Below are 27,849 nucleotides of genomic sequence, written 5' to 3' on the forward strand. Positions count from 1 at the left end.
AAGTCACCTGTGTCTGGACTGGGATATGAGTGAAGGTAGATCTGCCATTGGAGGGAAATGGGGACACTGACTCCCCTCTTCTGGGTCCTCTCCTTTGGCCCCAGTGGGGATGCGTAGGTAAGGTCCCCTCTTTATCAGGTTGACTCCACTCATCCTCCACATTCTGGCTGCAGCAGGGCCCTTCTCTCTGGGAAGCCCTGCCTGACCTCCCTGACTACATTTTCTCTCCCGGTTAAGCATGTCCAAGGCGCTGTGAACCTCTCCTTTGAATCGCATCCCAGCTGCACTGTTACTCTGTGATATTTTGATTGAGCTGATTAAATGGCAGACTGTGCACCCTATGAAGGCAGGACAGGGTAGTGTTCACCCATCTTTGTATTTCTGGTACCTTCTGGCACCTATTAGGTGCCCTAGGACAGCCAGGCAATAGAGGTCTCAGTCAGAGTCCTGGCAGGAAACAGATGGCACTTTCTAAAAAGGAATTGGAAAAGATGAGAATGAAGGAATTGTTTATAAAGGAGTAAAAGGACTATTGGAACAGTCCCAGGTTGGGGACTGGCCACGGTGGGAGGCTGTTATCCCAATAGGTCACCCAAGAAAGTCTGAAGTCCTAAGTCCCAGGTTCTGTGAATGTGATCTTATTTGGAAATAGGGCCTTTGCAGATGTAGTCAAGGGAAGATGAGATCATTAGGGTGGGTTCTCATGCAGTCTGACTGGTGTCCTCATAAGAGGAGCTTCACACAGACACACCCAGGGAGAAGACAGCCACGTGGTGATGGGGACAGAGATTGGAATGATGTACCTATAAGCCAGGGATGCCAAAGATTGCTGGTAACCACCAGAGGCTAGAAGACACAAGAAAGTTCCTCTACAAGTTTCAAGGAGGCATGGCCTTGTTAACAACTTGATTTCAGACTTCTAGCTTCCAGAACTGTGAGGCATTACATTTCTACTGTTTTCAGCCACCTAGTTTGTGGGACTTTGTTATAACATCCCTAGACAATTCATATACTCCTTCTGGGCCTGAAGGGACAAGAGGAGGATTTGAACTCTTTGCAGTGATCTTAGCAGAGGGACCACCTGCCAGGAGCTGTGGCCCAGGTAGCAGAATTCAACTACTGCAAACCCTGGCCCAACAGGGAGGGAACAGGGGAGTTACTGCTTTGACCTCGCACCTCTCCCACTTCCTAATTTCCTTCTCCTGCTCCCATTAGCCTAGCCCATCTGGCAGTAAGAGGGCAAGGGAGCTTGGTGATGTGGTCTGTGGAAGTCAGTCTCCCAGGCACAGGGTAAAGGGGTCAGGGGAGTGATCTGGAGGACAAGGTGAGTAGGTTCCATAGAGGAAGTACAGAAAAATGTTGAATGCATGAATGAGTGAATGAATGAAGACAGAGACAGAACTGCAGGGTAGTTCTCATTTCCAGTTTGGGAGTGGACGATTTCGTGGCACTGTTCTGTTTCCATCACGAGGAGAGAAGAGAGGAGTCATAGGATTCTCTCCGTTAGGACTTTGGGTGTAGCTTCCAGCCCTGCCCTCTGGCTCAGCACCCAGGTTCCGAGTCTTGCGAAGCCTCCCTCTTTGTGCAACCAGCACCTTCAGGCTGGATGCTATTTTCAGGCTCTTAAGTGAGGTAATTTGGTACAACAGAAACACAACTGTAATTATGAAGTGCCAGCCTCCGAAGCAGAAACGTTGTTGGCCCTTGAGGGATGTCAACTGGAGTGACTCAGTCGTACATGCAGGCTCATGCCAGGCAGGCCAGGCTGGTCCCCCACCACCCCCAGCTGTGTGCACTGGCCGAGAGGAGCACTGGGCTGATCCAGCTCCCGTGTCCACGTGGGGCCTCAGCGGCCAGGTGCTGCCAGCCAGAGCAGTGAGTGACATAGGCACATCAAAGTAGCCCACCAGTTGATGGCCTAGTTGAACCAAAGGGGCTAGACCTCTCCTCTGGTGTAAATACTGTCAAGACCAGGCTGTACTGGCAGAGCTTCTGATGCTGGTTTCTGTGTCATGAGAACATCTGCCATGTGATGATCGGTTCAGCTTTGTGTAGACATGATGACTTGCATAATCTCCATTCTCCATCAGGTAGCTTGACCTGCCCTGTCTGGGATCTTTGTCTTTCTCAGATCAAAAGTAAATAGTCATACCCTTTGCTTCTAGGATTATTTGTTTGTTTAGAGTTGTTGTTCAGTTGCTCAGTTGTTTCTGACCCTTTGTGACCCCATGGACTGCAGCACGCCTGGCTTCTGTCCACTATATACTGGAGTTTGCTCAAACTCATGTCCATTGAGTCAGTGACATCATCCAACCAACTTATCCGCTGTCACCCTCTTCTCCTCCTGCCCTCAACTTTTCCCAGCGCCAGAACGAAGGTTGTTAAAACAGGGCCATGGCGTGAGTAGAGATCTGGATGGAAAAAATTCTTGGTGTTCCCATCCATCACTCAAGTTTTCTAGCTATGCTAAGAATGCTGTGAATTCTTCTCAGAATTATCCCAGATGACAAGCATTCATTGGTGTCCATTGTGTACAAGCCACTCTGGGGAAAACAGAAGCAGTGGCTCTGCCTTATGAGAGATGATTTTCCCCCCCCTTTTTAGCAAATTTTACCACCGAACACTTTCTGTAGAAGTTGAAGCTGAAGGGTGCCTCAAGGCACATGTTGAGACTCCTCATTTACTAAAAAGATGTAAAGCAGGCAGGAGACGTGGAGAGGAGATGCAAAATGAATTCTTGGAGAAGCTTCTTTTGGTGTGAAATGCTCTGGGGAGAAGGTGGTCTCATTTGCACAAGGATCCCTGGGTACTCAGGGAAGGAAGGACTGCATATTAGACAGAATTTGCAAGGTTATGCTGCTTTAACAAATAACCCCAAACTTTCAGTGACTCCCAACAACAATAATACAAGTTTATTTCTCATTCATGTGACCTATGTATCCTGAGTTGGCCATGGCTTGACTTCTTGATGTCTGGGGATCCTGGCTAGTGGAACAGCTTCTATCTGAAGCACTCCTTGGCCATCATAGCAGAGGAAAAAAGGTTCAGGTAAACCACACTCTGGTTCTTACAGTTTCTGCTCCAAAGGGACACACGTCTCACATTTCAATTCCTCCCATATTTCAGTGGCTAAAACAAGTCATGGGGAAATTCCTGAGTTCACAGGGCAAGAATGTGTAATTCTCCCATAGGATGGAAGAATGGAATGTTTGGTAAACATTAATACAATCTGTTGTATATATTTGTGCCTTCCTCCTGAAATTCAGAATTAGGGAGAAAGGGGTATAGCTCAAGGCAGAGCACTTGATTGCAGAATTAGGGAGATCCACTGTGTTTGGCACCATGAGGCTCTAATCACAGCCAGTTGCAGGGATGGGCAACTGGATTCTCAAAGTGAGAGAGAGAGAGAGAGAGAGATCTGATGGGTCCATCTGAGTTAGGCTGGAGACAAAGGGGTAATGGTTCTGGGTCCACGAGGTGGTTGCTGGAGCCCATCCTGACTTAGTTCTCCAGTAGTAGCTGAGAAGCAGATGAAGGAGTACTTGGGAGACAAGCTTAGAGTTTTGGTGTAGTTTTCTTTTTTTACATATGTATTAATTTTTATTGGAGTGGAGTTGCTTTACAGTGTTGTGTTGGTTTCTGCTGTACAGCAAAATGAATCAGTCATCCATATACATATTGCTGTTGTTCATTGTTTAGTTGCTAAGTCATGTCCGACTCTGTGACCCCCTGGACTGAAGCACACCAGGCTCCCCAGTCCTTCACCATCTCCAGGAGCTTGCTCAAATTCCTGTCCATTGATTCGGTGATGCCATCCAACTATCTCATCCTCTGCTGCCCCCTTCTCCTTTTGCCTTCAGTCTTTCCTAACTTTAGGGTCTTTTCCAGTGAGTTGGGTCTTCATGACAGGTGGCCAAAAAATTGGAGTGTCAGCTTCCAGCATCAGTCCTTCCCATGAATATTCAGGGTTGATGTCCTTTAGGATTTTTAGATCTCTTTGCTGTCCAAAGGACTCTCAAGAGTCTTCTCCAGCATCACAGTATGAAAGCATCAATTCTTTGGCCCTCAGCCTTCTTTATGGTCCAACTCTTGCATCTATACGTGACTACTAGAAAAACCATAGCTTTAACTATATGGACCTTTGTTGGCAAAGTGATGTCTCTGCTCTTTAATGTGCGTATATGTTCCCTCTTTTTTGGATTTCCTTCCCATTTAGGTCACCACAGGGCATTGAGTACAGATTCCTGATGGTGTGGTTTTCTTTTTTTCATCGTTTTACTAAGAAGCCATTGATATACATCACAGTATAAGTTTAAGGTGTACAGCATAATTGACATATATATTGTGAACTGATTACCACAATTAGTTAACATTTATCATCTCATATCTCAGTTGCTCAGTCGTGTCCGACTCCCTGCGACCCCATGAATCACAGCAGGCCAGGCCTCCCTGTCCATCACCAACTCCCGGGGTTCACTCAAACTCACGTCCATCGAGTCGATGATGCCATCCAGCCATCTCATCCTCTGTTGTCCCCTTCTCCTCCTGCCCACAATCCCTCCCAGCATCAGAGTCTTTTCCAATGAGTCAACTCTTCGCATGAGGTGGCCAAAGTATTGGAGTTTCAGCTTCAGCATCAGTCCTTCCAAAGAAATCCCAGGGCTGATTTCTTTCAGAATAGACTGGTTGGATCTCCTTGCAGTCCAAGGGACTTGCAAGAGTCTTCTCCAACACCACAGTTCAAAAGCATCAATTCTTCGGCACTCAGCTTTCTTCACAGTCCAACTCTCACATCCATATATGACCAATAGAAAAACCATAGCCTTGACTAGATGGACCTTTGTTGGCAAAGTAATATCTCTGCTTTTCAATATGCTATCTATGTTGGTCAACTTTTCTTCCAAGGAGTAAGCGTCTTTTAATTTCATGGCTGCAATCACTATCTGCAGTGATTTTGTAGATACAATAAAAAGAAAAAAAAAGAAAAAATATTCTCCTTGTGATGAGAACTCTAGAATCGACTCCCTTACCAACTCTCCATATCACAGAGCAGTGTTAACTGTAGTCATCATGTTGCACATTACAACTTTAGTATTTATTTGTTTTATAACTGAAATTTTGTATCTTCTGATCAGTTTCCTCCAAATCTTCCTCCCTCTGGTGTAGTTTCTTGACTGAGCCTAGTCCAGGGGTGGGTTCCAAGAGGCACTTTGCTTATTTTAACTCTACAATCATGGAAATAAAACTCTTCCCCAGCCACTAGGCTGCCACTGATGTTAGCAGAGCTAGAGCAGACTAAATAAAGTTTGATCCGTGCCAACTTTCCCAAGGCTTCTCATTTCCTTTGCATTTTCTCTTCCTCTATCCCCTACCTACATACTAATAAGAACTCAGATGTTTTTGGATATATAGAGAAAAGGAGTTGGGGCTTTGGAAAATATAAACTGGATTTCCAGCTACTACCACCTGAGGCGTGGTTGAGGTTTGCTATTTGGACTACAGACTGTAAAGAGGGACATCTCAGTTACATGAAAATGTATAAGTCACAATTCCTCCAAGAATTATGACCAGAAGGCAAGACATATAATTTAGAACAAAATTCACAATCAAGGCAATTTTTGGTAAGCGGGTGTTAAAACGTGAGAGACAGATAACTCTTCAGTATATTAATCCACTGAGGTTTTTGGAATGTTTGTTACAGCTAGGCGAATGTAGTGTGTATGTGTGTGTGTGTGTGTGTGTGTTTTCTGGGGAGGTAGGCATGAAAGATTTAGAAGGAATTTCTCAGAATGGAAAGTTCTCTGGGGTGGGCATCTTGGCTGCTCTTTGACTAGATTCCGCAGAAGGAGGACAGTGCTGAAATTTTATGGAGGAAGTGGTTAGTTTGTCTGTGAGTTAAATCCCATCTTCTTCCCTGAACTCTCGCCTGGGAGGGATCTGATGAATGGGTGTGAAGTTACACTATGAAGCTGTAATTTACAGTAAGTGGCCCAGCGGCCTAGCCTGTCGTTGTCGGAGCCAGTGGGTAGCCGGGCTGGAACCCTGGAGAGGTAGCCATGGAGGAGGCTAGTCTCTGAACCCAGCAGGCTTCAGGAAGAGAGGTAGCTATGAAGGGAATTTCCTGCCTTCTCAATCCTTCATGCCAATAACCACAGCTTAGCAAATCCACCTCCTGGCTACTTGGGGGAATTTAAAAACAAAAAAACACACAAAAAAACCCTCACAAGCTCTTTTGGGTTTGTCCTTAAAATCCAAACCCAGTTCAGGGCTGTTCATTTCTGAACCAGATTTTAGTAAAACAAAAACCCTGACACCTAGTTTATTTCATTAACTGTCAAAATGGAAGAAACTCATCTTCTTTTCCTTCTTTTTAAAGAAATTCTGGGGTCGGGGAGAATTTGTTCTTGAAAGATTAAGAAGTGGGTGGAGAGCTGGGAGAGGTTAGAAAAATGCTTCGGATTTTGGATGGCGCCATCAGAGCTGGTGCCGGCCAGGGGCTGGAATGGGACTGACTGGGGTGGGTTGAGGCTGTCGGCAGCTGATTATACACAATGTCGTCATTTTGAGAGAAGGGGGGAGACCCGTCCAGGGAAAGGAACAAGGAATTCAAGTAACAGACAGGCACCACCCCTGCCTGTTGTGAGGTTGAGAGAGATGTGACCTGTGACCCCATGGGGCACTCATTAGAACCCCAGGGAAGAGTCTCCCTATCTTCAACTTATCTGACTCAGTTCAGTTCAGTCGCTCAGTTGTGTCCGACTCTTTGTGACTCCATGGACTGCAGCATGCCAGGCTTCCCTGTCCATCACCAACTCCCAGAGCTTGATCAAACTCATGTCCATTGAATCGGTGGTGCCAACCAACCATCTCCCTTCTCCAGGGGATCTTCCCAACCCAGGGATCAAACCCAGGTCTCCCTCATTGCAGATGGATTCTTTACCAACTGAGCCACAAGGGAAACCCAAGAATACTGAAGTGAGTAGCCTTTCCCTTTCCCAGGGGATCTTATTGACCCAGGAATTGAACTGGGGTTGCCTGCATTGCAGACAGATTATTCATCAACTGAGCTATCCATGAAGACCTCCTTCCCTATCTTAGAAAAGCCAAGTGGGTGGTATGTGGGAGGTGTATGTCTCGATTTGAAGGAGCTGGGAAAGCAGTGATGAATTAGGTCAGCTGGTGCAGATGAGGTGTTCCTGGGGTACACATGGGGGTACTTGGAGGGACAGACTGCTTAAAGGGGAGATGGGAGGTCTGAAAGGCTCGAGTAAAGGCTGTTTAGCAATGAAATCTACACCTGATAGTCCTCTTCCCTTTTCTTAGTAGAGAAAATGAAACTCATTAGGAAAAGGAAGAGGAGGTATGGTGTGGAAGAAAGGTGAGATCAAGGGCTGAGAGAGAAGAGCAAGAAGGAACGAGGTGGAATTTGTGTCCCCAGCCCCCATCCTTCCCTGTGGTCTGTTCTATCCCAGGAAATGTGTGAAGACAGGAGGACTTCACTGGTGGGTGCTCAGGCTGGATGTTAGACAGCACGGTAGTAATCATTCAGGCCATTAGGAGTTCACGTCTTTGTGGGTTCAAACAGTATTTGTTGAATAAATCTTAAGGCAGAGTGATTATTTTTTATGTGTATCATCCAAATGATTGTTCCCAAGCTTTTATCTTCGTTCTTTCTTTTTGTGTTTTGGCCACTCTGCTTGGCTTGCAGGTTCTTAGATCCTGACCAGTGATTAAACCCTGGGTCCATGACAGGGAGAGTGCTGCGTCCTAACCACTACACTCCCAGGGAACTTCCCTCCAGTCTTCTCTTTGCATGGCCCAGAAAAGCCTTTTCTGTGGTTAAACAGATGCCTGACTTTGTGCTGGAGTTTCAGTGCACACTACACTTAGACTCACAAGGTGTGGTGCAGACGTGTTTAGAGCCAGTGTTAGACAAACAGCAGAAGGAAGAAGAATGAGTGATGGGACTTCATGGAAGGAACTGGCAGCTCCATTTGTCAGAAATGTTTCAGAGACCTGGTCCACAGTCCCTCTGTGAGCCTGGTTCTTTCCCACACACCTCAAAGGAGAAACTACTATAGTTTTCCATGGAGGACAGGAGAGTTGGCTGGAGTAGACACATTTATTTATATCTTACCACTGGCCTCACTCAAGTTGCTTCCAGTGGGTAGAAGAGGAGAGCATATTTCCTGCATGTCAGTTCAGTTCAGTCGCTCAATCGTGTCCAACTCTTTGCGACCCCATGAATTGCAGCACACCAGGCCTCCCTGTCCATCACCAACTCCCGGAGTTCACTCAGACTCACGTCCATCAAGTCAGTGATGCCATCCAGCCATCTCATCCTCTGTCGTCCCCTTCTCCTCCTGCCCCCAATTCCTCCCAGCATCAGGGTCTTTTCCAATGAGTCAACTCATTGCATGAGGTGGCCAAAGTACTGGAGTTTCAGCTTCAGCATCATTCTCTCCAAAGAAATTCCAGGGCTGATCTCTTTCAGAATGGACTGGTTGGATCTCCTTGCAGTCCAAGGGGACTCTCAAGAGTCTTCTCCAACACCACAGTTCAAAAGCATCAATTCTTTGGCGCTCAGCCTTCTTCACAGTCCAACTCTCACATCCATACATGACCACAGGAAAAACCATAGCCTTGACTAGACGGACCTTTGCTGGCAAAGTAATGTCTCTGCTTTTGAATATGCTATCTAGGTTGGTCATAACTTTCCTTCCAAGGAGTAAGCGTCTTTTAATTTCATGGCTGCAGTCACCATCTGCAGTGATTTTGGAGCCCAAAAAAATAAAGTCTGACACTGTTTCCACTGTTACCCCATCTCTTTCCCATGAAGTGATGGGACTAGATGCCATGATCTTTTGTTTTCTGAATGTTGAGCTTTAAGCCAACTTTTTCACTCTCCTCTTTCACTTTCATCAAGAGGCTTTTTAGTTCCTCTTCACTTTCTGCCATAAAGGTGATGTCATCTGCATATCTGAGGTTACTAATATTTTTCCCGGCAATCTTGATTCCAGCTTGTGCTTCTTCCAGTCCAGCGTTTCTCAGGATGTACTCTGCATATAAGTTAAATAAGCAGGGTGACAATATACAGCCTTGACGTACTCCTTTTCCTATTTGGAACCAGTCTGTTTTTCCATGTCCAGTTCTAACTGTTGCCTCCTGACCTGCATACAGATTTCTCAAGAGGCAGATCAGGTGGTCTGGTATTCCCATCTCTTTCAGAATTTTCCACAGTTGATTGGGATCCACACAGTCAAAGGCTTTGGCATAGTCAATAAAGCAGAAATAGATGTTTTTCTGGAACTCTCTTGCTTTTTCCATGATCCAGCGGATGTTTGCAATTTGATCTCTGGTTCCTCTGCCTTTTCTAAAACCAGCTTGAACATCAGGAAGTTCACGGTTCACGTATTGCTGAAGCCTGGCTTGGAGAATTTTGAGCATTACTTTACCAGCGTGTGAGATGAGTGCAATTGTGCAGTAGTTTGAGCATTCTTTGGCATTGCCTTTCTTTGGGATTGGAATGAAAACTGACCTTTTCCAGTCCTGTGGTCACTGCTGACTTTTCCAAATTTGCTGGCATATTGAGAGCAGCACTTTCACAGCATCATCTTTCAGGATTTGAAATAGCTCAACTGGAATTCCATCACCTCCACTAGCTTTGTTCGTAGTGATGCTTTCTAAGGTCCACTGGACTTCACATTCCAGAATGTCTGGCTCTAGGTCAGTGATCACACCATCGTGATTATCTGGGTCGTGAAGATCTTTTTTGTACAGTTCTTCTGTGTATTCTTGCCACCTCTTCTTAATATCTTCTGCTTCTGTTAGGTCCATACCATTTCTGTCCTTTATCGAGCCCATCTTTGCATGAAATGAACCCTTGGTATCTCTGATTTTGTTGAAGAGATCTCTAGTCTTTCCCATTCTGTTGTTTTCCTTTATTTTTTTGCATTGATCACTGAGGAAGGCTTTCTTATCTGTTCTTGCTATTCTTTGGCACTCTGCATTCAGATGCTTATATCTTTCCTGTGCTCCTTTGCTTTTCACTTCTCTTCTTTTCACAGCTATTTGTAAGGCCTCCCCAGACAGCCATTTTGCTTTTCTGCATTTCTTTTCCATGGGGATGGTCTTGATCCCTGTTTCCTGTACAATGTCATGAACCTCATTCCATAGTTCATCAGGCACTCTGTCTATCAGATCTAGGCCCTTAAATCTATTTCTCACTTCCACTGTATAATCATAAGGGATTTGATTTAGGTCATACCTGAATGGTCTAGTGGTTTTCCCTACTTTCTTCAGTTTAAGTCTGAATTTGGTAATAAGGAGTTCATGATCTGAGCCACAGTCAGCTCCTGGTCTTGTTTTTGCTGACTGTATAGAGCTTCTCCATCTTTGGCTGCAAAGAACATAATCAATCTGATTTCAGTGTTGACCATCTGGTGATGTCCATGTGTAGAGTCTTCTCTTGTGTTGTTGAAAGAGGGTATTTGCTATGACCAGTGCATTTTCTTGGCAAAACTCTATTAGTCTTTGTCCTGCTTCATTCCATATTCCAAGGCCAAATTTGCCTGTTACTCCAGGTGTTTCTTGACTTCCTACTTTTGCATTCCAGTCCCCTGTAATGAAATGGACATCTTTTTTGGGTGTTAGTTCTAAAAGGTCTTGTAGGTCTTCATAGAACCTTTCAACTTCAGCTTCTTCAGCGTTACTGGTTGGGGCATAGACTTGGATTACTGTGATATTGAATGGTTTGCCTTGGAAATGAACAGAGATCATTCTGTCATTTTTGAGATTGCATCCAAGTACTGCATTTTGGACTCTTTTGTTGACCATGATGGCTACTCCATTTCTTCTGAGGGATTCCTGCCTGATGACAAGAAATGGAACGGGTGTGTTTCTTGTACTTGAATGAGACCTGTTGTCTTTGTTGGTGCAGGAGTTACAACTCTGTGCGGAGGCAACCACTGTCTGCTCTGCAGTTCAGAGAAAACATTGTCATAATATAGGAGCTTGATAGCAGCTCTCAATTGGAGAAGAGGTTGAATTGGAGGATGCCAGGGTCAGCTCTTTTCTCTCACATGCTGTGACCTGTGGAGAGTGACTTTTGTTAAAGTTCATCTGAGTGGAGAATTGAGATAGGCACATAACACTAATTTTTAAAAAATCACGTGAACATAAACTGAAGACAAGGCAAATATCTATCAACAGGAGAACGGATAAACAAAATGTGGTATGTTCGTAGAATAGAATGCCATCTCCAAATAAAAAGAACAAATTACTGATACATCATGGATAAACCTAAAAAATATTATTATATTGAGCAAAAGAATATGAGGTTGATAAGAGGTTGAAGAATAGGCAAAACTATACTATGGTGATAGAAGTAAAAAAAAAAAAAAAGTGGTCACCTGTTGTGGTGAGGGTGGCTATTGACTGGAACAAGTCATGCAAGAACTTTCTGAAATGATGGAAATGTTTTCTACTTCTATCCAGATGCAGGCTGCATGGGTGTGTGTCTGTCATTGAGCTGTATACTTAAGAGCTGTACATTTTACAGAATGTAAATTATACCAGAAAGGAAAAAAAAAAACCCAAATCAAAATCAAAAATGAACAATACAGAGTGGAAAATATGTGGTTAACTGACTAAGGAACATTGATTGTTGATAAGCTCGATGAAGAAAACTGAATAGTAAACAGAACTGATAGAAGTCCACTTGCCTAGCAGTTTGAGTAACGTGGACCTGTTACTTAATGTCTCTGAATTTTCGTTTTTCTTCCATTAAAAAAAGAGAGGGCTCATTTGTTCATTGCGTGCAGTCTGCCACGTCAGATGGCACTGGGTTAGCGGGAGGAGGACACAGACTCCGACTGCAGACCTGAGATGATGCTGCCAGCGGAGGAAGCGCAGCCACGCAGAAACCAGCGCGGCTGCCAAAGCCGGCCCTGCCCTGCCTCCCTCTCCTGCTTTTCTGGTTAAGGCCAGCACCGCAGGAGCTGTGAAAAGACCTGTGTTTAGGGCCAGACGGGAGCCTCTCTCCTTCCTCCCAGAGCGTTGCTTCTCCTGTGATCCAGAGCCGCTCTTGTCCTCCCGCCCAACAGCTTTGAAAGGCTCTTTCTGTTTGGGGAATGCATTTGAAGCCAGGGAGGGAGGGAGAGAGACAGAAAGAGAGAGAATGAATCTGAGGGCACTTGCCTCACACCCAGTCCCAGTGCCTAAAATAAGTGGCCAAGAATCCCAGTCTTTCTTCCCTGCAGAGAGACAGATGACAAAGGTCCTCCTTCAGGTAGTTCCAAAGACCATACAGAGGGACTGATGCCTCCCCTCCCCAGTCCAGCACCCCAGGCCACTGAGCTGGCTTTGAGTGGGGTCCCTCCTATCCCTTCACTGCCTCAGAGCCCCCCAGAAGGGGGGACAATGTGTGTGTGTGTGTGTGTGTGTGTGTGTGTATAATTTGGACTTGGTCACCAGAGTAGCATCTGGGTAATTTTCCATCTTGCTTCGTTTACTCAAGCCTTTCCTCCTGATGTAGGGAGGCAGACAGGTTGTGTCTCTTGTTTGCTGATGGGAAAACTAAGCTCCTAGATAAAGACCTCCAGAGGTCACACTCACCCTCTCCAATTTACACTCAGGATCCACACAGGAAGGCAGCTTATCGTCTCGACTGGGAGCAGAATCAACAGACCTTGGTCTGGATATTCTTCTCACAGGAGCAGAGTTCAGTGAAAGCACAAATATTGACCCTGTGAAAACCATAGATTCTTAGGCAGGAAGGAAAATGGAGATCAGAGACTCCAGGGCTATTTCATAGATGAGGAAACATAAGCCGGGAAGTAACTTGCTCAGAGGCAAAGGCCAATCAATGATAGAACCAGGAAAAGAACACAAGTGGCCATGTGGACTCAAATTCCTGAGCCAACTGGATAGAACGGACCATAGCGTATTTGTCCCTGTAGACCAGGCTTCTCACCCTTGGCACTACTCACATTTTGGCCTGGATACCTCCTTGTTTTGGGACACTGTTCTGTGCATTGTAGGAAGTTTAGCAGTATTCCTGACTTCTACCAACTAAATGTTAGTAGCACCCCTCAACCCAGTTGTGATAACCAAAAATACCCCAGGCACTGCTAGATGCCTTCCGGGGGTTGGAATTGTCCATGGTTGAGAAGCTAAAAGATGCTTGCTCCTTGGAAGAAAAGCTATGACAAACCTAGACAGAGACATCACTTTGCTGACAAAGGTCCATAAAGTCAAAGCTATGGTTTTTCTGGTAGTCATGTACAGATGAGACAGTTGGATCATAAAGAAAGCTGAGCATCGAAGAATTGATCCTTTTGAACTGTGGTGTTGGAGAAGACCCTTGAGAGTCCCTTGGACTGCAAGGAGATCCAACCAGTCAATCCTAAAGGAAATCAACCTCGAATAATCATTGGAAGGACTGATGCTGAACCTGAAGCTCCTATACTTTGGCCACATGATGTGAAGAACCAACTTGTTGGAAAGACTCTGATGCTGGGAAAGACTGAAGGTGGGAGGAGAAGGAGACAGCCAAGAATGAGATGGTTGGATGGTATCACCAACTCAGAGGATATGAGATTGAGCAAACTCTGGAAGATAGTGAAGGACAGGGAAGCCTGGCGTGCTGCAGTCCATGGGGTCACAAAGAATTGGACTTAGCAACTGAAGCAACGACTTAGCAACTGGACAACAACGAGAAGCAGTGCAACGGAAACATGCAAAGATGCACTGTGGTCCACTTACTTTTTTGTAAAGCTGTTTGGGTATTAGTCTGTAAGTTCTTCGAGGGCACAGGTAGGGTCTGATTTACCTTGATGTTTCCTGTGTCTTGAGACAGTACCTGGCAGGTGAGAGACAGGCAATCAAGGGTTTTGAATGAGTGAATGAACCAACTCCCTGGGAGACCCTGAAATGTAAACTTCCACTCCCTGGATATCTTGTATTATGTTAAGCATCAGCCAGACAGAGGGGAGAGGAGGGGCAGGACAGTGACCTGCATGACCTTCCATCAGCGGGAAGGGGGGCCTCCTGTTTATCATTTGCTTTGTCATCCATGGTCCTGGGCCCACAAAGTGTCTTCTCCTTGAGCTCCTTTCCTTTTGCTCCAGGCTTAATTATGTGGCTTCTTTTCATTCTTGCAAAACAATAGAAATGGATACTGTATCATAGAGACTTTTCTCACTGGGGGTTAAGCCAGAATTCTGGAATGTTAAGCCCCAGATTCTCACATTTGGAACCCAGAAGTCCCTAAATACTATGGAGTAATGAAATTCTGACATTGGGGAAATTCATATGTAAAGTTTAAGAGGAAACATTCCTACTGTTTTTAAAGTTAAGAGGAAACTCCTATTGTTTCTCTTAAAATCCCAGAAATTTTCACCGGTGTTGTGTTTGGGCAAGTGACTGGACTCTTGTGTGCCTGTTTTCCAAACAATTAAGTACTTGAGAGTGTAGAGTTCTTTTTGGTAAGATGGGAAAAAAAAAAAAAAAAAAGCTTTCAGAAGACCTTATATTCAAAGTTATAAAGTATAAATTCCAGTCATTTTTAAGAGTCACTGGATTCTTGTGACTGGAACTTTATGTTTTATGGTTTACTTTGGGCAGAATAAAAATGGAAGTAACAGAAAAAACAAGCTGTGGGTTACATGGATCTTATAGGGGAATTAATTAAAAAAGACTGACCTTTCCAAAGATTTTCCTGGGAAATTAATTCAAATGGACAAATTGACTTGAATGTAAATGGTGAAAGAGGATACAAACAGAAATAAAAACAAAAAGGGAAATAAAGAAGTGGCAGTGAGAGGGAAGAATGATTTTGTTAGAATGATTGGGTGCTATTGGCCTAAGATGATTTTAAAGGTGGATTTTACCAAGTTGCTGAAGTGTATCCAGGACCATAGAACCATCATGTCTGGCCACATGCTGTTAGCGTTTATATGATAGCTCTTCAGCCTAAATTTTATCAGGGATAATGACTGTTAATTAAAAAAAAATTATTGACATATAGTTGATTTACAATGCTGTGTTTAATTTCTGCTGTACAGGAAAGTGACTCAGTTATATATACATATATAGGCTTCCCTGATAGCTCAGTTGGTAAAGAATCTGCCTGCAATGCAGGAGACCGGGGTTCGATCCCTAGGTTAGGAAGATTCCCTGGAGGAGGATATGGCAACCCATTCCAGTATTCTTGCTCAGAGGAGTTTGCTGGGCTACAGTCCATGGGGTTGCAAAGAGTCAGACATGACGGAGCGACTAAGCACAGCACAGCACGTGACCTTAGGCAAACAAGTCTGAAGCAGTCAGACATGAAATGTTCTCAGTGAGATTTATCTCTGATGCTTCTCAGTGCTGAATGTAGACCCATATCATGTTGTATGCTTCTGGTGTGTATGCACATAGATGCTCCTTTCCAGGTGACCAGTCCAAACTAGTCAATCCTAAAAGAAACCAACTCTGAATATTCACTGAAAGGACTAAACGTGAAGCTCCAATCCTTTGGTCACCTGATACAAAGAGCCAGCTCATTGGAAAAGACCCTGACGCTGGGAAAGATGGAAGGCAAAAGGGGAAGGGGTCAGCAGAGAATGAGATGGTTAGATAGCATTACCAACTCAATGGACATGAGTTTGAGCAAATTCCGAAAGATAACGAAGGACAGGGAAGCCTGGTGTGCTGCAGTCCATGGGGTTGCGAAGAGTTGGACACAACTTAGTGACTGAACAACAGCAGTCTAAAAGTGTGTGGTAGCCAGAGCCAGCTGTGGGGAGCGTACAGTAGATGAGGTGGGGAGGGATGGTGTGATCAGATTGTCAGACTTAACACATAAAAACACAGGACGCCCAGTTAAACTTGAATTTCAGATAAAAAATGCCTTTTTTTTTAAGTATAAGTATATCCCCTGTGAAAGTGAAAGTTAAGTCGCTCAGTCATGTCTGACCCTTTGCGACCCAATGGACTGTAGCCTACCAGGCTCCTCTGTCCATGCAATTTTCCAGGCAAGAATACTGGAGTGGGGTGCCATTTCCTTCTCCAGGGGATCTTCCTAACCCAGGGATTGAACCTGGATTGCCTGCATTTCAGGCAAACGTTTTACTGTCTGAGCCACCGGGGTAGTCATATCCCCTATAGTGCACGGGATATACTTATATACTTGAAACATTATTCACTGTTCATCTGAAATTCAAATCTAACTAGGCTTCCTGTGTTTTATCTGGCACCCTTTCTTGGGACTCTCAGCAGCCAAGAAGCCGGGATCCTTGATGATGGTAGTGATGTTGAGGGCATTGTGATGCTTCTGTATCAGATGGAAGATGGCTGCCCAGGTCCCCTTCTCTCAAGCCTTCTCCCATTCATCTGGGGTTTCTAGATAAGCCAGGAAGTCCTCTTGGCTTGTAGATGTCCAGGCAGTAAAGGAAGGACAGAACAGCATTTGTAGGTCATTGCTACCATAAAGTTCTTTCTCCAGTTCCCTTATGTCTTGCTCCAGCAAGAGGAACAGCTCCATCTTTTAAGGATTTGTGGACAGAAGGAAATGTGACTGGATAAAGCTACTGCACTCTGGAACATGTGTCCTGGGGAGATAATGGCTCTTGCCCTGCTAAAATAAATGGTCTGCTTTGTTCCTGAATAATAATCAGTTGGCAGTTTTGTTCTCTTTTCCCAGCAGCTGGATAAGGACATTCTGATTTCTGAGGAAAATGGGTGACCTGGGGCTGGTCATGTTGGACAGAGGGGGCAGGGAGAGTCACCACACCTGGGAGCCCCCTGTGGTGACAAAGACCCTGCTGTAAAACCTGCTGCAAAATCTTTCCCCACTGGCTGTCTTAATGCCCAAAGGTCTGCCATAAATCTTAAGGTTAATGAGCTTCACCATAAAAAATGCATATTTCTCTGTGAATCAAAACATCCTCTTGGAATGAATTGACCCCATTTTTTTTTTAAAGCTTATAAACAAGGGAAACTTATTTCTCATTGAATTAGTTCCCTAGAGTCTTCCTAAACCCACATTTGGCTGAGAGTAGGGTCTTAGTGTTGTTGGATTCTAGGCCAGGCAATTCTTTGGGGGCCTAAGAGATAAGAGAGGTTGACCCACAGAGGGAGACTATGACAAAAACCTAGAAATTAAGGGAATGGGCAGTTCAGGAGGACTGGGGAAGGTGGGGAGGGGAGGAACAAGAGACAAGAGAGACCGATGAGAGGATGGGGTGAAACTACCCACTTTACTTGCTGCCATATTGACTGGGGCTCCATGGATAGAAGCATTCCAGACAAATTTGGGTTGGGCATGGCTGAGGTCAGGACACTGAATTCCTGTCTTGCTCCTCTGTGTGAGTCAGTCAGTCAGTTCTATTTGATTTTCTTACCCGTTCCTCCCAAATGCCAGGAGACAAATGAAAGCACAGAGAGGGAAGTTTCTGTCTGGCTATAGCCTGGAGGACTGCATTGGGCTGCAGGGAAGGGAAAGCTCATATCCAGTGGATTGAACCTTAATGGGGTTTCTTTTTCTCATGTGACAGCAAGTCCGAGTAGTCAGTATGGGCTGACGTGAAGTTTGAGCATGTCACCGAGGATATGGACTACGTCTGTCAGCCTGTGGTCGAAGAGGGCATGGGGCTTGGTGTTCAGTGAGCTGCAGTGGCCTAGAAGAAAATCTCTGGCAGATATGCAAGTAGCCCTGGCATTCTGGGCCTTTCTCTTTGCCACCTGGAGACAAGCTCACCATCCCGAGATTGTGCTTCCCAGCACCATGCATCTTTATTTTTTTAAAATTTTTTGGCTGTGCTGGGTCTTTGGCGCTGAGTAGGGCTTTCTCTAGCTGCAGCAAGTGGGGCCTGCTCTCTAGTTTCAGTGCACAGGCTTCTCACTGTGGTGTCTTCTCTTGTTGTGGAGCATGGGCTCTGGGCTTGAGGGCTTCAGTAGTTGTGGCTCACAGGCTTATTTGCCCTGGGGTATGTGGGATCTTCCCGGACCAGGGATTGAACCTATGACCCCCGCATTGGCCAGTAGATTCTTAACCACTGGACCACCAGGGAAGTTCCATTCAGTACCATTCATCTCAATGAGTGGTTGAATGTTTCATTTCCCCCACAGATATTTGACCCCATCTAGGCACCCCCTGTGTCTTCCCCTCTATTTGGGAGGGTGCCAAGAACACTAGGCTTCCCTGATAGCTCAGTTGGTAAAGAATCCACCTGCAATGCAGGAGACCTGGGATAGATCCCTGGGTTGGGAAAATCTCCTAGAGAAGAGAAAGGCTACCCACTTCAGCACTCTGGCCTGGAGAATTCCATGGATTGGAGAAGTCCATGGGGTCACAAAGAGGTGGACACGACTGAGCGAGTTTCATTTCACTTCGAGAATACTGCAGGGGCCAGTTGGGTGCAGGGATCTCCGTAGACTGTCTGGACACAGGATGATTTTTTTTTTTCCTCAGCTTTCCATCCAAAACCTACTTTCCAGAAGAGTAATGGTTACAACTTTGCCTCCTCCATCCACCATTCCATTTCATTCCTGAAGACTCAGTTCAGTTCAGTTCAGTCACTCAGTCATGTCCGACTCTTTGCAACCCCATGAATCGCAGCACGCCAGGCCTCCCTGTCCATCACCGACTCCCAGAGTTCACTCAGACTCACATCCATTGAGTCAGTGATGCCATCCAGCCATCTCATCCTCTGTCATCCCCTTCTCCTCCTGCCCCCAATCCCTCCCAGCATCAGAGCCTTTTTCTATGAGTCAACTCTTCGCATGAGGTGGCCAAAGTACTGCAGTTTCAGCTTTAGCATCATTCCTTCCAAAGAAATCCCAGGGCAGATCTCCTTCAGAATGGACTGGTTGGATCTCCTTGCAGTCCAAGGGACTCTCAAGAGTCTTCTCCAACACCACAGTTCAAAAGCATCAATTCTTTGGTGCTCAGCCTTCTTCACAGTCCAACTCTCACATCCATACATGACCACAGGAAAAACCATAGCCTTGACTAGACGGACCTTGGTTGGCAAAGTAATGTCTCTGCTTTTGAATATGCTATCTAGGTTGGTCATAACTAGAGCCTGAGAAAAGATACAGTGTATGTCTTGAAGGTCAGAGAGCTTGGGCTAGCTGGAGCAATGCATGCAATTTTCCATTGGGAATGAACATTCCTCCTCTCCCGAGCAGGTCTGTAAATCCCCAAGGTTGCTCTTTCCTCAGTCTTGGCCAGCTGAAAGAATAAAATTTATCATTCTGATAACCACAGAATTTGGACTGTGATAAAGCCAGTTGCAAAATTCTCTCCATGGATGGCCAGAGTATGACATAAATGGGGATGAATGACTCCAGGGTCATAGCCTACATTCTGATCAGAGCCAGCTGTCCTAGAAATGTGTCCTTTGGGTTCCAAAGGATAAAGAATGGGTAACATGTCCCTTCTATGTGGCAAAAGCTGCCTGACTTAGTGACAATAAGTTTTGGAATCAGGAGGCCAGGATGTAAAGCACTGGTTTCTCCACCTCGGAGAAGGCAATGGCACCCCACTCCAGTGTTCTTGCCTGGAGAATCCCAGGGACAGGGGAGCCTGGTGGGCTGCAGTCTATTGGGTGGCACAGATTCGGACACAGCTGAAGCAACTTAGTAGCAGTAGCTAGGTGGACAGAACCGGACAGGTACTTAAGCTCTCAGACTGTTTCCTCCTCTGTAAGAGAGAGGGATAAAAATCCTGGGTTGTTGCTCTCACAGGAGGGTCATGGATATGAATGGGAATTTCAAGTGCTGACCTATTACACAGCCTTAAATAAGTATAGATTGCTGACTGTGATCACAACTGTGGATGTAGAGGGTTAATTTCATAATCAGGGGACAGTCCATTTGGCAGCTTGACCCCTGATTGTCCCTGACCAAGGCAGTGGTTTCTGAAGCAGTGCCTTGAATGGAGCAGGTGCTAATCAAAGTAAAAGTGATATGAATTAGTTCAGATGAACAAATGGCAAATGTCTTTTTTTGGCCTGTTTCGTCTCACCCCAGGACTAGGATTGCTGTGGTCCAGCCAGACTCTTCAAAGAGGTTATCTGTTCTAAGATATTACACATCACTAAATGTGCCTGTGAGCCAGGGCTGGGCACCAATAAGGCACAGTCCAATTGAAGGAGTCCTTTCTGCCTCAAAGGACACGAGAACCACTTCCTGGTTGGACACCCTTGTTCTAGCTCTGATCTTCCCCAGGAACTCTTCTTTGCTTGTTGTTGTTCAGTCATTCAGTCATGCACAACTCTTTGCAACCCCATGGACTTCAGCACGCCAGGCTTCCCTGTTCTTCCCCATCTCCTGCAGCTTGCTCAAACTCATGTCCATTGAGTTGGTGATGCCATCCAACTTCTTTGCTACTAGAAAGTAATTTTTCATTTTTTGATTACAAAAAAATATGTTAGTGTGAAATATCATTGGTTGTCTCCAAATTTATCAAAAGAAGGCAATTATCCAGATGATTCTGGTAAAAAACTTAGTGAACTCAGGCATCCTGTGCGTGGTTGTGGGGAATGAAAATGGATAGAAGAAGTGATGGTTACTATTTACTGAGTAGCTACTATGTTCCAGACATTGCATGAAGTGTTTACATAAGTTATTGCATTTAACTTTCACATCAGCCCACTTGGGTAACTACTATTGTACCACTTTGCAGATAAGGAAACGAGGTGCAGGGAGATGGGGGGGATGTACCCCTACAGCTTGTTCTTTTAGTTGCTGAGTTGTGTTCAACTCTTTTGTGACTCCACGGACTGTAGACTGCCAGGCTCCTCCGACCATGGGATTTCCAAAGTTAGAATAGTGGGTTGCCATTCCCTTCTCCCGGAGAAGGCAATGGCAAGCCACTCCAGTACTCTTGCCTAGAAAATCCCATGGATGGAGGAGCCTGGTGGGCTACAGTCCATGGGGTCGCTATGAGTCAGTCGCGACTCTTTCTGACCCAGGGATTGAATTTGTGTCTCTTGCATTGCAGATGGGTTCTTTATTGCTGAGCCACCAGGAAAGACCAGGAAGTAGCAGGGCTGGGGCTTAAATTCAGAGCTGTCTGATTGCAAAACCCATATTCTTAATCACCATGGAATTATTAACCTCTTTGCCTTTTTTCCCCAACTTGTGATTTCCAATCAACATAAGAGACCACTTGTCCCTTTGCCCTCTAACTATCCATGTCTCTTTTCTTCTGTCGTGCAGCCCTGGGCTGAATCCCACAGTGAGCCTATGCTGCACTGAAAGGAGACTGGGCTTTGGTGTTGTGCTCTGGCCCAGGGAGGTTTTTGCTTTTTTTTTAATGTCCTTTTTTTTTTTTTTTAAATGTTTATTTATTTGGTGGTGCTGGGTCTTAGTTGCAGCATGTGGGATCTAGTTCTCTGATCAGGGATTAAACCCAAGCCCCTTGCACTGAGAGTATGGAGTCTTAGCCACTGGACCACCAGGGAAGTCCCCCAGGCAGGCTTTGAGGTATTAAGCTGTCTGGCCCTCTCTTTGGCAATGACCATAACCCTGGCACTAAGGGTGCAGCAGATGCCCCTGGCAGTGCTTGGGGGTGGGGACAGACCTTAAAGTTTCAGGGACCAGCCATTCTGCCACCATGGGCACTCCTGAGGCTGGTGGGGGTCCAACCAGCACTGTGCCTCTAACTCCATCCCCACAGGCAATCCAAGGACAGAGCTGAAGTCTCTCTTTTCACTTCCTCCTTCTCTGAAATGGGCATAATGATGGGATGCATGCATGTGTGCTTGCTAAGTCATTTCAGTCGTGTCTGACTCTGCAACCCCATGGACTGTAGACCACCAGGCTCCTCGGTCCATGGGATTCTCCAGGCAGGAATACTGGAATGGGTTGCCATGCCCTCCTCCAGGGGATCTTCCTGATCCAGAGATCGAACCTGAGTCTCTTATGTCTCTTGCATTGACAGCGGGTTTTTTTAAACCCACTAAGCCATCTGGGAAGCCCCATAATGATGGGATACCAAGGCATAAAAGGTTGAGAACATGTGTTTTGCCAGTTGTTTCAGAAGGCTCAGAATCAACCCCATGCCTCCCTCCTATGTGAGTCTTGCAGAAGTGCTCCTGATGGCTACTTCCCTTCTTAAATCAGTGTTGGAGTCACATGTCTAGGAAGTCTTCCCTGAAGAAGCAGGTGGGGTTAAGGCGCCCTCCCTCTCTGCGTTCTGCTATCAGAGTACATCACCAGTGCATTTATTACCAGTTTCCTTGTCAGTCTCCTCCTAGGCTCCTTGGGAGCCTGGCATGTAGCAAGTACATTTCCTGGCATGTAGCACATACTTCTGCATGTTTGTTGATCTGAACTTGAGCTTTGAGTGGAAGAAAAGATTAATAACCATTTCAAAAGTTTTGTTGTTGTTTTACATTTGTTGTTAATACCCGATGATTCCGCCTTTTAGGCAGAGCTATTCCTCAGAATTTTAGGCATCTTTGGGAGTTTCTATGCCTTATTCAGATCTCTGGGTCATGATTTAGTGTTCCGGGGAATTCAGAGGGGAAGAAAAATCATTTGCTTCTGCAAACCCTCGTGTCCGCCGTTCTGATAAAGGATCCCAGCTGTGACAAGGAGATTATTTACTTGAAACTAATGACCAAAGCTAATTACTGCAGTTGATTTGGGCAGGGACAGAGTGTTCCGGAGCAAGCTGTTGGCAAATGTCCCCAAGTCTCCAACTCGGCAACTGAGCCAATGAGCCCACTCGATGTGCCAGTGCTTTTTGGTCCTTGAATCTCCTGTTCAGTAGCAAATAGACTTTAGGGTTGTGGTTTGGGGCTCAGTTGCCTGAGAGGAGCCAAGATTGAGTTTCTGTGGCTTGTTCTCATTCTGTCTGGTTCCAGTTTTTGTAAAAGATATAATAAAATAATTAAAGTCTGACCTTTGTGAGGGTGTGGGATTGGAGGTCTACTCCTCACTTCCACAACTTCCTCCTTCACAACTCCTCCACAGGACGGCTCCTCTCCTCCAGAACAGGAAACAGACTTCTTGGGGCTCACAAATGCCTGGTTCCCATGGCTCAGGCGTTTTTGTTTCCTTCTCCATTCTTCCTAATGCAACTGCAGCTCACATGTCAGGAAACCACTGCCACTGACCCATTTGACAATGTTCATGTCTTTATCTGACGTGCTGAGCCTCGAGAACTTGTCCCAGATGCCAAATCCCATTCTAATAAACTGTGTGGGCGTCCAAATTCTTTCCTTCTGGTGGAATTAACCTGAGAGGAAGAATTAATGAGTGGGATAGATGAGAATTAAATGTGTGAATTGAATAACATGTTTGGCACAATTTATAAAACATTTTTTAGACATTTTAATTTCGATGTGCATCCTTAGATCATATATTGTGAAGCCCAATCCTATTCTCCGTACTGCATAATAATAATAATGATAATAAAAACTACATACACACACACACACACACAAACCATGGTCTCTGGTCTCAGAGTGTTTGCATTTTGGAGGGAAATGACAAGACACATGTGACAAGTCAGAAACAGCCTTCATGGGATACACAGGCCATAGGGAGAGAGGTGGCGTGGAGCACAGGCAGGAGTGTTGGGGTTTAAAGTGAGGCAAGGGTAGTCACGAGGCTAATTGGAAAAGGCTTAATGGGGAAGGATAGTCGGAAAGTGGAGGTACAATTTTGTCAAAGACTATTGGAGAAGGCACTCTAGGCATGGGGAAAGGGGTGAGGAAGCCCAGAGATGGTTACCAGGGCAACAGAGGGTGAGAGGATTCTGAGGCGTGCAGGGTGTGATGGGCCATTGATGGGGTCGGCAGGAGCTGAGGGTGGGATGGCCTCTGGGGTGAGATCATTAGCCAGACTGTCAGGGGCCCGACCAGTAACGTCTTCAGGAGAAGGGTTGGTATGCATGCGTGCTCAGTCGCTTCAGTTGTGTCTGACTCTTTGTGACACTATGGATTGTAGCCCACCAGGCTCCTCTGTCCATGGGATTCTGCAGGCAAGAATGCTGGCATGGGTTACCCTGCTCTCCTCCAGGGGATTTTTCTGACCCAGGGAGGCATGGAACCTGCATCTCCTGCATTGCAGATGGATTTTTTTTTACCACTTGCCACTGGGAAAGCCCAGAGGGGTTGGTTCAGTTCAGTTCAGTTCAGTCGCTCAGTCGTGTCTGACTCTTTGCGACCCCATGGGCTGCAGCACGCCAGGCCTCCCTGTCCATCACCAACTCCCAGAGTTTACTCAAACTCATGTCCACTGAGTCGGTGATGCCATCCAATCATCTCATCCTCTGTAGTCCCCTTCTCCTCCTGCCTTCAACCATTCACAGATTCAGGGTCTTTTCCAATGAGTCAGTTCTTCCCATTAGGTGGCCAAAGTATTCGTGTTTCAGCTTCAGCATCAGTCCTTCCAATGAATATTCAGGATTGATTTCCTTTAGGATGGACTGGTTGGATCTTCTTGCTATCCAAGGGACTCTCAAGAGTCTTTTCCAACACCACAGTTCAAAAGCGTCAATTCTTTGGCACTCAACTTTCTTTATGGTCCAACTCTCACATCCATACATGACTATTGGAAAAACCAAAGCTTTGACTAGATGGACCTTTGTCGGCAAACTAATGTCTCTGCTTTTTAGTATGCTCTCTAGGTTGGTCATAACTTTTCTTCCAAGGAGCAAGTGTCTTTTAATTTCATGGAGGGGTTGGTAGATGGTAGCTATTTCAAAATCTCAGGAAAATGTTGGCTTTCCTTGGAATTCTGGAGTGAGGCACGTTACCCAGCTGAAGTTAGAAGCAGTCAGAGAAAGGGTCTCTGTGGTTGAGAGGAATGGGGCTGAAGAGTGCTCTGGAAAATGGCAGGTTCTGCCAGGATAAGGTGGAGAGAAGACAAGCAGATGGCCGACAACCAAGGCAACTTAGCTCTAGGGACTGGTGCCCCACAATATTAACTGTGGAGGCTGTAGCAGGAGGCTCCAGGGCAAAAATAATGGGTGCCTGTTTTTTTTGTTTGCTTGTTTTTGCACTAAGTTAGCAAGCACACCCTGTGCTTTGTGCTTTCAATCCTGAAGGACAAATAAGAAATTGTCATGGAGCTAAGTTCTTGAATTTCTAGAAACTTACAGTAGAGATTCTTATTCCATACAATTAGTCAAAATAAAAATGTTGACAAATCAATGTAAAAATAGGACCTAAGCATTGTAACTTAAGCACTGTAATTTAAAAGATAAAATGTACATTCCCTAACATTTTGGGCTTCCCAGGTGGCTCAGTGGTAAAGAATCTGTCTGCCAATGCAGGAGACTCAAGAGACGTGGGTTCAATCCCTGAGTTGGGAGGAACTCTGGGAGGAGGAAATGGCAACCCAATCCAGTATTCTTGCCTGGAAAATCCCATGGACAGAGAGGCCTGCCAGGCTACAGTCCATGGGGTAGCAAAGAGTCAGACACAACTGAGCACAGCTCAGGACTAATATTTCATTGTTGAACTTAGACTTTTCTCTCTGACCTCGGGGATACTGATTGGAGTTTCCTATTTTCTTTCTTGTATGATCAGCATCCACAATGGATCAATAATGGCCACAGATCCTTTGCTACTTCTTCACTGAAACGTGGAGCCCAATTCTCCTCTACCTGGATCTGAACTTACCTTGGCGATTTTCTTGACCTACAGAACACAGTGGAAGTGACATTCTGGGAATTCCATGGTTAGACTTGAAACTCCCTTCTGGGCACCTTGGAATGCTCTTCTGGGAGCCCTGAGCTCTGGAAGCTCATGGGAACTGCCATCTAAAAATTCACTACCTTGAGTTCCCCAGGCTTGAAAGGCCACATATGGGTGCTCCAGAGGACAGTCCCAGTTGGGCTCAGCTTTCTAGCCATCCCTATGAAGACATGTGAGTGTAGCCACCTTGGGTCCTTTATTGATACCATGTGGAACAGAAAACTTAAATGGTTGAGCCCTCTCTGAATTTCTAGCCCACAGAATTGTGAGATAGTAACAGAGTGGTTGTTTTAAGTCACCAAGGTTTAGGGTAGTTTGTTATCTCTGCTAGATACTTGGAACTTGTTATAAAGAGGGCTGGGCACATATTCATAGGACTGGGAGAGACTAGAGATCAGGTACTTAAGCTGTCTGATGTGCACATGAAAATTCTGAGTACTGGAAGAGGAGTCCAGAAACTGATGTCAAAAATGCCCCGTGATCCTACAGAAAGTGCCTGGGCCTCCTAGTTTAAGTTTTGCTTTCCTGCCCTTGAAAGCGAGGGGTTTCCTGTGTTTACCTTTCCTGGATAACCTTGCTGGAAAAATGCCAGCAAGCAGAGTCAGATATATAGATGGTCAGCCACATTGTGTTGGCCATGGGAAGTTGTTCCAATAATCTATCCTTTAGCAGTTGGTGTCTGCCTTCCCAGGGTCCCGGAAAGTCTCAGAGGTCACAGGGACTGTGCTTCCTGTTTGACTTCACTTCCCTTCCCATTCCTTCCACAGGAGAGGCTCCCTCCAGCCCAGTGGGGGGGCAGCAGGGAAAGCTTGGAGCTTGTTACCTGCATGCTGAGGCTTCCACAGACGATTCACGACCAGGTCCGGTACACAGAGGAACCTCAAGCTTGGTTTAACGCTCTGCTGGCGTCATCTTGAAATTCTTAATACTTTTGAAAAAGAGGATCTGCATTTTCATTTTACACTGGGCCTGAAAATTACATAGGCAGCTATGCTGTGACTCACTCATACTCCTGCCTCATCGTTGAGACAAGGGGCCGAGGCTGTTTCCTTAGTACAGCCCCGTGCTTTCTCACTGAGGACTGATGCAAAGTGGTGAGTGGGGGGAGGAAGAAAGCGAGGAAGGGAAGCCATGTGGGAAAATGAATGCTGTATTTCTGTTTCCCATGTTCAAAGACAAACTGAGGCACATTAACACTCTTAAGAGTTTATTTGAATAAAAATCGACTGGAATCAAGCAGCACCAAACTGGAAGTGGTTAGGAGCCCTCTGACCTGCAAGAGCTGAGGACAGAGAGAGAGAGAAAGTGAGGAAGAAAAGTAAGGAAACTATTTGATTGGCTGTAACGTGAAGTCTGGTTGGCCGATTGGCTGTAACTTGAAGCCTGGTTGGCCATTGGCTATAGTGTGAAGCCTTGGCTGATTGGCTGTAACGTGAAGCCTGGTTGGCCAATTGGCTGTAGCGTGAAGCCTGGTTAGCTGTTTGTGAATGGTGGCCCTTAGCGTCTTGACCTGGAGAAGGCAATGGCACCCCACTCCAGTACTCTTGCCTGGGAAATCCGATGGACGCAGGAGCCTGGTAGGCTGCAGTCCATGGGGTCGCGAAGAGTCGGACACGACTGAGCGACTTCACTTTCACTTTCCACTTTCATGCATTGGAGAAGGAAATGGCAACCCACTCCAGTGTTCTTGCCTGGAGAATCCCAGGGACGGGGGAGCTTGGTGCGCTGCTGTCTATGGGGTCGCACAGGCTTGGACACGACTGACGCGACTTAGCAGCAGCAGCAGCAGCGTCTTGACCGGAGACGGCAATGGCACCCCATTCCAGTACTCTTGCCTGGAAAATCCCATGGACAGAGGAGCCTGGTGGGCTGCAGTCCATGGGGTCGCTAGGAGTCGGACACGACTGAGCTACTTCCCTTTCACTTTTCACTTTCATGCATTGGAGAAGGAAATGGCAACGCACTCCAGTGTTCCTGCCTGGAGAATCCCAGGGACAGGGGAGCCTGGTGGGCTGCCGTCTCTGGGGTCGCACAGAGTCGGACACGACTGAAGGGACTTAGCAGCGTCTTGACTTTCAGGTATTTACAGGTTAGACTTTGGTTTGCTTAAGTAGGCTACTCCCTGCATTAGGGCCTCCTCAATCTA

The 27,849-nt window shown here is 45.9% G+C and overlaps 1 long non-coding RNA gene across 2 annotated transcripts in view; it reads left to right on the plus strand.

Annotated features, from left to right (window-relative positions):
- LOC123334811 overlaps positions 1-27,849 on the plus strand; it is a 71,002-nt gene that overhangs the window by 6,384 nt on the left and 36,769 nt on the right. Inside the window, exon 3 of one of the 2 annotated variants that reach the window (XR_006552952.1) lies at positions 26,471-27,112. The exons of the other annotated variant lie outside the window; for it this stretch is intronic. This is a non-coding gene — a long non-coding RNA (uncharacterized LOC123334811). Of the gene's footprint in view, positions 1-26,470; positions 27,113-27,849 lie in introns of those variants that run through there. 2 annotated transcript variants of the gene reach the window in all.

The sequence above is a fragment of the Bubalus bubalis genome, chromosome 8, assembly GCF_019923935.1.
Source record: "Bubalus bubalis isolate 160015118507 breed Murrah chromosome 8, NDDB_SH_1, whole genome shotgun sequence".
Classification (NCBI taxonomy): Eukaryota; Metazoa; Chordata; class Mammalia; order Artiodactyla; family Bovidae; genus Bubalus; species Bubalus bubalis.